Source organism: Humulus lupulus, chromosome 4, assembly GCF_963169125.1.
Source record: "Humulus lupulus chromosome 4, drHumLupu1.1, whole genome shotgun sequence".
Classification (NCBI taxonomy): domain Eukaryota; kingdom Viridiplantae; phylum Streptophyta; class Magnoliopsida; order Rosales; family Cannabaceae; genus Humulus; species Humulus lupulus.
Window position 1 is genome coordinate 68,349,234 of NC_084796.1, and position 9,691 is coordinate 68,358,924.

Sequence of the window (9,691 nt, forward strand, 5' to 3'; positions counted from 1 at the left end):
CATATTAAGGATCACATTGTAGAGAAGCAAGCAAAGGAAATACTTTCAATATGTGAATCAAATTTAATTATATCAGTATGTTGTATTATTTAAACAACTTCATCCCTAAGCATGCATGCTTTCTCTTTTTCAAATTCAGTAATAAATAAAGTTAATGGTCTAGGATAGTTTTTTAATAATAGATATAAAATAATAATAATTAATAACAACATAAATAATATATTTGACCAAAAATAAAAAATTTGTTATAGATACGTATATGTCCCAAAGAATAATAATACAATAGTGATTAAAAAGCACTAAAATCTAATATAAAAAAGTGTTGAAACCTCTTGTTCATATATTTAATGATGATCAATTGATGGAACTTGAGAAATGTCATTCAAAAAAATATTTTTTTACATAATTATAATTTTACTATTTACATATATCCATTTAGGCTAGAATGCATACACACTCATATATATTTTTGTAAATAAAAAATTACATATACAATTAATAATTATACTGTTACTTAATTTTTTGATCATATATATATATGGCCAATTGCATTTACTTGAGAAGTGCCATTCAAAAATTACATATGACACTGTTACGTAATCTTTATTTTAGGGATTTTATTTTCTTAAGTAAATTCAATTGGTATATATATATATATAAAAAATGTGCTATGTGAAAGAATGTGAAAAAAATAACGAAACTTCAATTTTAAATAAAATAACAAACAATAATAATAAATGTGAAAAAAATTAGTCCCATGTATATGAAAGTGTAAAAAAGACAGTAGTGAAAAAGCACATCATACTTCTATAACAAAAAATAAATATCTCATCATAATACAACAAGATCTAAACAAAAATAACAACCAAAATTTCAAAGAGAATATTATAATACAAAAAAATCTAAATATGGTTAGGAAATTAATTTCTATTTATAAAATAAAAAAATTAAACAAATAATAAAAGATACGATTTGTTTAAAATTTAAACTTAAAATCGATTTGTAGAATAAAAAATCGTAGTTTAATAAGAACTTTGAATACGATTAGCAGAAAAAATAAATAAAAAAATTACTAACCTTGAATTTTTGTCGATCAAAAAATGAATGAGATTATTTTGAAAATGGCTATTACAAAAATGAAAAGTAGAGAAAATTATATTATATTCTTCATGAAGAAACTAGACAAAATAGATCAAAGAAATTACTAACCTTCAATTTTTTTCTTGATGAAGAAATGACTACTGGTTTTTTTTTTTTATAAAAATGGCTGCTAGGTTTTCATTGTGAGATGAATGAAAGATGTGTGTAATATATCGTAATATATAATTAAGGATAAGGATGTAATTTAAATTTGTTCTTTCATAAAAAAATGGGTAAAATAGGAATTATGAAAGTTTCATTAAAACAATAAAATAGCTTCCCGTGTTTTTTTAGAAGTCCTTCCTAGAAAAGCTGATGAGTCATTACTTCTCTAGAAAGCTCTTCTAAATTAAATAAGCTCTTTTAAAGCTATGACAAACAGGGCCTATGTCTTTTGACAAAATTATTATTATTTAAATGCAACACAAAATATTTAAATCGATTTTGTTTTTTAGGAATAGCAATTCTTTTAGAATTTTTTAAAAATATTAACTTTTATACACTTCTTTTATCATTTTTATTGTCTTACAAAAATATAATTTTTGGATATGATACTAAACATATATGACCAAATATATGGAATATATATACTAAAAAACATAAAGAAAAATAAAACCAACAATTTTGTTTTTTTTTTTCAAAATATTATAAACAAAAGTAATTTTCTCATTTTCAAAAATCTATAAGAAAAAAGAGGGAGAGAGAGAAATATCGCCAAATGAGGCAATGTTCCAGCAAGGTGATAGTACTGTCGTGAGGCTAGAATATTGCTAGACAACATACCATTATCCACCAACGACGCTAACACATGGCATATTGTACAGCTAGGACTTCCACTCGTCGCCATTGCCAAACAAAACATAATCACACCCAACCAGTACCTAGTAATCGTATCAATCACTTGGGTGGGTAGGCAACAAGAGATAGACACATGTATTTAATGTCTTATGTAATGTATATTCCAAAGGACATTTTAGTAATTGAATATGTACCTTAAACCCTACCTTGAAGGGAGTTGAAACCTAAGATTCCCAAGGCAATACACAAGTTTTCTCAATAATCCTTCATTTATTCTCTCTCAAGTCTCAAATATATTGCAAGCAATCCAATAAATACATTGCTGATTGTCTTTTTCGCTATCAACCTAATTCGAGAGTTTAAATAAAGTGATGGAAAAGTACACAAGGATTTTATGTGGTTCAGGCTATAAAAGAGCCCTAGTCCACGAGTCTTCGATATTTAGTGAGCTTGAAGCTTGTTTGAGCAAGCTCTAATGGTGGTTCTCAGGCAGCGTATATATTGCACTGAGTTACAGAATTTTTCTCTCTCAAATTCGGACCCTTTACAAGGAAATACCTCAACCCTATTTCTAGAGGTTGGGGTTATTAATGTCAATCATATATATTTAATACAAATTCCCCCATTGTTGGGGTATCCTAAATAGAGACTACAACCCAAGAGGATTGCACAGTGCCCATTGCAGAAAGTTGTCTACCAACTTTATGGGAAACATGCCCTTGACAGTGCCAGGGTGCGGCTGCACATTTTCTCCATGTCAGGCGGTGCCCCTGACGGTGCCAGGACACCACCCCGAGAGCGACAAGACCCCTTCGAGTTGGCATCTCGGAGGATGCAACCAATGAGAGACCGATGCCAGGTGACAAACCCTACACTGCTGGAGGGTTCGAGGCCGAGGCGATCCCCAGCAAGCTCTGACACTGGGGGACCTTGGAGAAAATCCACATCCACTATGGGGTGGACACCTGTGAGATGCTGGTGAACTTATCTCGAGAGGACAAGAGGGCGCATGAGAGCATTCACGGGCTCGGACCCTGGAGTGCTTATCATCTCCAGGCTGGTGCAACCCTGCCTCTGCCCCATACTATGTCGTCTTCCTCAAGTTCATCAGCATGGCTCCTTTTTAAGCTGTCCCCAAATGAATATCGGATGTTGGCCGGGCTCTACGTTTCGTACAGGAGACGGAACTGGCCCACACCTTCCTTAGCTGAGAGACTATACGTCTACAACTTTCGACAGTGTCTGAGGAAGGGGGATCAAGATGGGTATTACACCCTGATGAAGCATACATTCCCAAGGGTGAGATATAAAGCTCCGGGCGGCAACGAGAACCATGCTCGAGATTACAAGGACCACTTGTTATGGGCAAGTGGATTCCGACGAGGACCAATCCTTCTCTACTCCTAGACTTTGCTAGGGTTGATAACGTAGGGAAAACTTATAAAGAATCTTATTTATTTTCATGTAAATGATATATTAAACAAATTATTATAAGAAAGCCTAGAACATGTTTCTATAATTGAATTTAAACAGAGATAATGATAAGAAGACTTACATTATGTGCAGCGGAATGAATAAATCATTCCTTCAGTTTCTCTAACCCTTGTATCCTTTCTGTCGCAGGGTATCACCAAGAAACTGAACCGATCTTCAAATTTCTTCAGAGCGTTCTAAAGTATCCTTAGAATCACCTAGACTAGAGTGGACAATTCTCAACACATGAGACAGATACAAAGAGAAGAAGAAAAGAAGAGAATATTAAGGCTTAGAAAATGACTTTTGTTGTAGAGAGAATCTAAAACCCTAAAGCACCAGAACTAGATCTTTTGATCTTTTGTTCATCTCCAGATCTTTTTTTTTCAATTCTCACTTAGCATTTCTTTTATAGGCTCAACTAGGTCAATTGTTTTAATAAAAAAATCAATAAAATAATAGGTAATATCGGCCATTAGGTCAAAATCCTCATTGGCTTTAGGCCCATGAAATTTCTCATTTAATTATAAGCCGGGTCTTAAAATCAAGACCCATATTACTTTTTATTGATTAATTTATTATATAATTATTTTAATCCTTTATCAAATTAATTATTTATAATTTGAACATTGATTTAAACTTATTTATTAATTTAGACACCAATTTGTCTTAATTAATAAATCTGCCATAATATCTATTTTCTTCTCTAAATTGCATAACTCTATGAAACTATCCAAAATTGACCTGGTCAACTTTGATAATTCTAATTGATAATTAAATCAATTAATTGAAATTATCTTGATGATTTTAGCCAAGGACAGTGGGGACCATGGGCCTATGAAATCAAGCTCCAATAAGTTATCATAAATTTAACAAATAAAATTACTAACTTATTAATTCTTCGTGACTCCACCAAAGACTTAGAATTGCACTCTTAAATTCATAGAATGCTCTATAACTAATATAGATACGTTATTAGTTATCTATTGTTACAACTATAATTATCATTCAATCCTCTATAGACGGTCTACAATGATATGGGACTAAAAATATCGTTTTACCCCTCATTGTATTTTATCCTTAAAACACTTAGTTCCTTATAAATGATATTTCAATAAACTAATATTAATTATTGAAATGAGATCTCTATCATGTAGCACCTTGAACCAAATTAAAAGGAAACCATCATTTTACTTCTTCATCAGAAACTATAGATATTTATATCTATGATTAACACTCCCACTCAATTATACTACCGAGTTCCCAAGATGTAAATATGGGCTAGTCCGTAGAGTAAGATGGTGACGAGCAAGTCAAATAATACAACCAGTTAGAATACTAACCACGCCGAATTGAGATTGAATTGACCTATGTTCAACTATATGATATGACTAGAATATATAATAACGGTATGTTTACTTAACTTATCTACTGTCAAAATCGATCTAATCTGACGTAACAAATACATCTCACCTTATCTACTTTACTCATAATCTAGAAAGTTAATAACACTGCAATGTGTAAGTTGATCATATCGTAGATTGGCAAGTCAGTGTAAATCATGTGCACTGTCTAATCTTAGGACTAACTTATGTTTGAACATATAATCATATTTATATTCCACTGTGATTACGTTACTATAAATATGATTAGCTATATGTACAGGATTTAATAGACGTTTATATTAAACAAATAATCATGAAAATAAAACATGTGAGAAAAGTGATTGACCAAGTCGAAAATGATTTTCTATTCTTTTATTGATAATAAAATGAGATTACAAAGAAATTGAGTTTTATTAAGAGCATAAAATCCCAACAGACTCCCACTTGTACTAATTGAAACTAATGTCTTAATTCTACTAATCTCATTTCCTTGATATGCTTATCAAATGTAGCTTCTGGTAGTGTCTTGGTAAAAAGATCCGCAAGATTGTCTTCAGATGCAATCTTCATAACCTTCACATATCCCCTGGCCACATATTCTCAAATTATGTGATACTTCCTTTCTATATGCTTACTCCTCTTGTGACTTCGAGGTTCTTTCAAGTTGGCTATCGCTCTTGTGTTGTCACAAAATAACACAAGTGGTTTATCCATATCTGGAATAATACCAAGATCTGAATAGAACTTCTTTAGCCAGACTATTTCCTTAACTGCTTCAGACACAGCTATGTATTCAGCCTTCAAGGTGGAATCTGAGATCGCAGACTGCTTTACGCTTCTCCATATCATAGCTCTACCCCAAGAGTAACACCATTCCAAAAGTAGACTTCTTGTCATCGATATCAGTCTGAAAATCAGAATCGGTGTAGCCTATAGGGTTCAGAACACCACCCTTGTAGACTAACATATAATCCCTAGTCTGCCTTAAATACTTCGGAATATGCTTAACTGCTATCTAATGTTCCGGTCCTGGGTTTGACTGATACCATCTCACTACTCCCATTGCATAGCAAATAGCTGGTCTAGTACACAACATAACATTCATCAGACTTCCAACTGCAGATGCGTAAAACCTTTTCTCATTGCGTCTTCCTCTTCAGGAGTCTGGGGAGACTGCTTCTTTGAAAGATGAATTCCATGGTGGGACGGTAGACATCATTTCTTGGATTTTTTCATTGAGAAACGTTAAAAAACTTTATCAATGTAAGCTGCTTGAGACAAAGCTAAGAGTTTGTTCTTTCTATCCCTAATGATCTGGATACCTAGAACATAACTTGCTTCACCCAAATCCTTCATCTGGAATTGAGTGCCCAACCAATTCTTCATATCTGACAATTTCTTAAGATTGTTTCCAATGAGTAAGATAGCATCTACATAAAGAACCAGGAATACCACTATTGGATTTGCCTTCAGTTGGTAAGCACAAGGCTCATCAATATTTTGTTCAAAGCCATAGGTTTTGATTATTTCTTCAAACCTAAGGTTATGGAACGAGAAGCTTGCTTGCATAAGTCCATAAATAGACCCATTCAACTTGCAAACTTTTCATTCTTGTCCAGCTACTTTAAATCCTTCTGGTTGATCCATATAAATGACTTCGTCAAGCTTCAAGTTAAGAAAAATTGTCTTGACGTCCATTTGCCATATCTCATAGTTGAGAGCGGTTGCTATGGATAGGAGGATGCGAATGGACTTGGGCATGCCTACCAGACTAAAAGTTTCCTCATAGTCCAGGCCTTCTCTTTGGGTATAACCCTTTGCCACTAATCGAGCATTATACATTTCGATCTTTCCATCAATACCTCATTTTTTCTTGTAGATCCACTTGCACCCAATGGCCCTAAAGTCACTAGGTGCTTCCACAAGATCCCAAACAAAATTTGAGTACATGGAATCCATTTCTTATTTCATGGCTTCGAGCCATAGTTCCTTTTTAGGGCTAGTCATTGCCTATTTGAAAGTCAATGGATCATCGTCACTAGTGTCACCAACAACCATATTGGTTTCCCCATCCAAATCATAGCGAACTGGGTTCCTAGAAACCCTCCCACTACTATGAGGTTCCGTGACTGTTTGCTCAGGAACAGTGGTACTTTCTTCATTTAAATCGACTTGCATTAGTTGGACATGAAGAGTGGGAATGTCATCATCAACTTGCGTTGATGACAATGGTATTAGGAAACTTATACATGATCTTTATTTATTTTCATGTAGATCTAATATTAAACAAATTAATATGAAATAACCTAGAACATGTTTCTAAAATTGAATTCAAAGAGAAACAATGATAAGAATACGTACAGTATACACAGCGGAATGAATTAGTCATTCCTTCAATTTCTCTAACCCTTGTATCCTTTCTGTTGCAGAGTATTATCAAGAAACTGAACTGACCTTTTATTATCTTCACAGTCTTCCAAAGTATCCTTGGAATCACCTATAATAGAGTGGGCAATTCTCAACACATGAGATAGATACAGAGAGAAGAAGAGAAAATAACAAAGAGGCTTAGAAAATGACTTGTGTTTAGAGAGAATCTAAAAACTATCAGAAAATCTGACTTGTGACTTGTGTTTTCTTCTCTCACTTAGCACTCCTTTTATAGACTCAATTAGGTCATTTAATTTAATTAAAAAATCAATAAAATAATAGTCAATTAACAGCCCTAGGTCGAAATTATCATGGGCTTTAGGCCTGTGAAATTTCCCATTTGATTATAAGCCCATTGGACTTAAAATCAAGGCCTGTATTATTTTATATTAATTTAATTATTTAAATCATTTATCAAATTAATTATTTATAATTTGAACCTTGATTTAAACTTATTTATTAATTTAGATACCAATTTATCTTAATTAATAAATCTGCCCTAATTTCTCTTTTATTCTCAAAATTACATAACTCTATGAAACTATCCAAAATTGACCTAGTCAACTTTGATAATTAAATCAATTAATTGAGACTATCTAGATGATTTTATCCAAGGTACGATGGGGACCATGGGCCTATGAAATCAAGCTCCAATAAGTTATCATAAATCTAACAAATAAATTCACTAACTTATTAATTCCTCGTGACTCCACCCAAGACTCGGAATTGCACTTTCGAATTCATAAAATGCTCTATAACAAATACAGATACGCTATTACTTATCCATTGTTACAACCATAATTGTCACTCAATCCTCTATAGACGGTCTACAATGAGATAGGACTAAAATATCGTTTTACCCCTCATTATATTTTATCATTAAAACACTTAGTTCCTTGTAAATGATATTTCAGTAAACTAATTTAACTACTGAAATGAGATCTCTATCATTTAACACCTTGAACCAAACTAAAAGGAAACCATCATTTCACTTCTTTATCAGAAGCTATAGATGTTCATATCTATGATTAACACTCCTACTCAATTATACTATCGAGTTCTCAAGATGTAAGTATAGGCTAGTCTGTAGGGTAAGCTGGTAACGAACAAGTCAAGGAACTCAAATAATACAATCAGTTAGAATACTAACCACTTAGAATTGAGATTGAATTGACCTATGGTCAAATATATGATATGGCTAGAATAGATAATAACAGTATGTTTACTTATCTTATCAACTATCAATATCGGTCATGTCCGATGTAACAAATACATTCGATCTTATCTACTTTGCTAATGTTATGGAAAGAACATAACACCACAATGTGTAAGTTGATCATATCGTAGATTGGCAAGTCAATGTAAATCCTGTGCACTGTCTAATCTTAGGACTAACTTATGTTTGAACATATAATCATATTTATATTTCACTGTGATTATGTCACTATAAATACGATTAGCTATATGCTCGGGATTTAATATAAGTTTATATTAAACAAATAATCATGAAAATAAAACATGTGAGCAAAGTGATTGACCAAGTCAAAAAATAATTTATATTCTTTTATTGATAATAAAATAAGATTACAAAGAATTTGGATTTTAATTAGGGCATAAAACCCCAATAAACTCCCACTTGCACTAATTGAAACTAATGCCTCAATTCTACTAATCCCATTTCCTTGATATGCTTATTAAATGTAGCTTCTGGTAGTGTCTTTGTAAACGGATCTGCAAGATTGTCTTTAGTTACAATCTTCATAACCTTCACATCTCCCCTGGCCACATATTCTCGAATAATGTGATACTTCCTTTCTATATGCTTACTCCTCTTGTGACTGCGAGGTTCTTTCTAGTTGGCTATCGCTCATGTATTGTCACAAAACAACACAAGCGGTTTATCCATTTTTGGAATAACACCAAGATCCGAATAAAACTTCTTTAGCCAGACTATTTCCTTAGCTGCTTCTAACACGGCTATGTACTCAGCCTCCATGGTGGAATTTGAGATTGCAGACTGCTTTACACTTCTCCATATCACAGCTCCACCCCCAAGAGTAAACACCATTCCAGAAGTAGACTTCCTGTCATCGACATCAGTTTGAAAATCTGAATCAGTGTAGCCTACAGGGTTCAGAACACCACCCTTGTAGACTAACATATAATCCCTAGTTCACCTTAAATACTTCAGGATATGCTTAACTGCTATCCAATGTTCCCGTCCTGGGTTTGAATGATACCTGCTCACTACTCCCACTGCATAGCAGATATCTGGTCTAGTACACAACATGGCATACGTCAGACTTCCAACTGCAGTTGCGTAAGGAACTTTTCTCATTCCATCTTCCTCTTCAGGAGTCTGTTGAGACTGCTTCTTTGAAAGATGAATTCCATGGCGGGACGGTCAATGTCCTTTCTTGGAATTTTTCATTGAGAAACGTTCAAGCACTTTATCTATGTAAGCA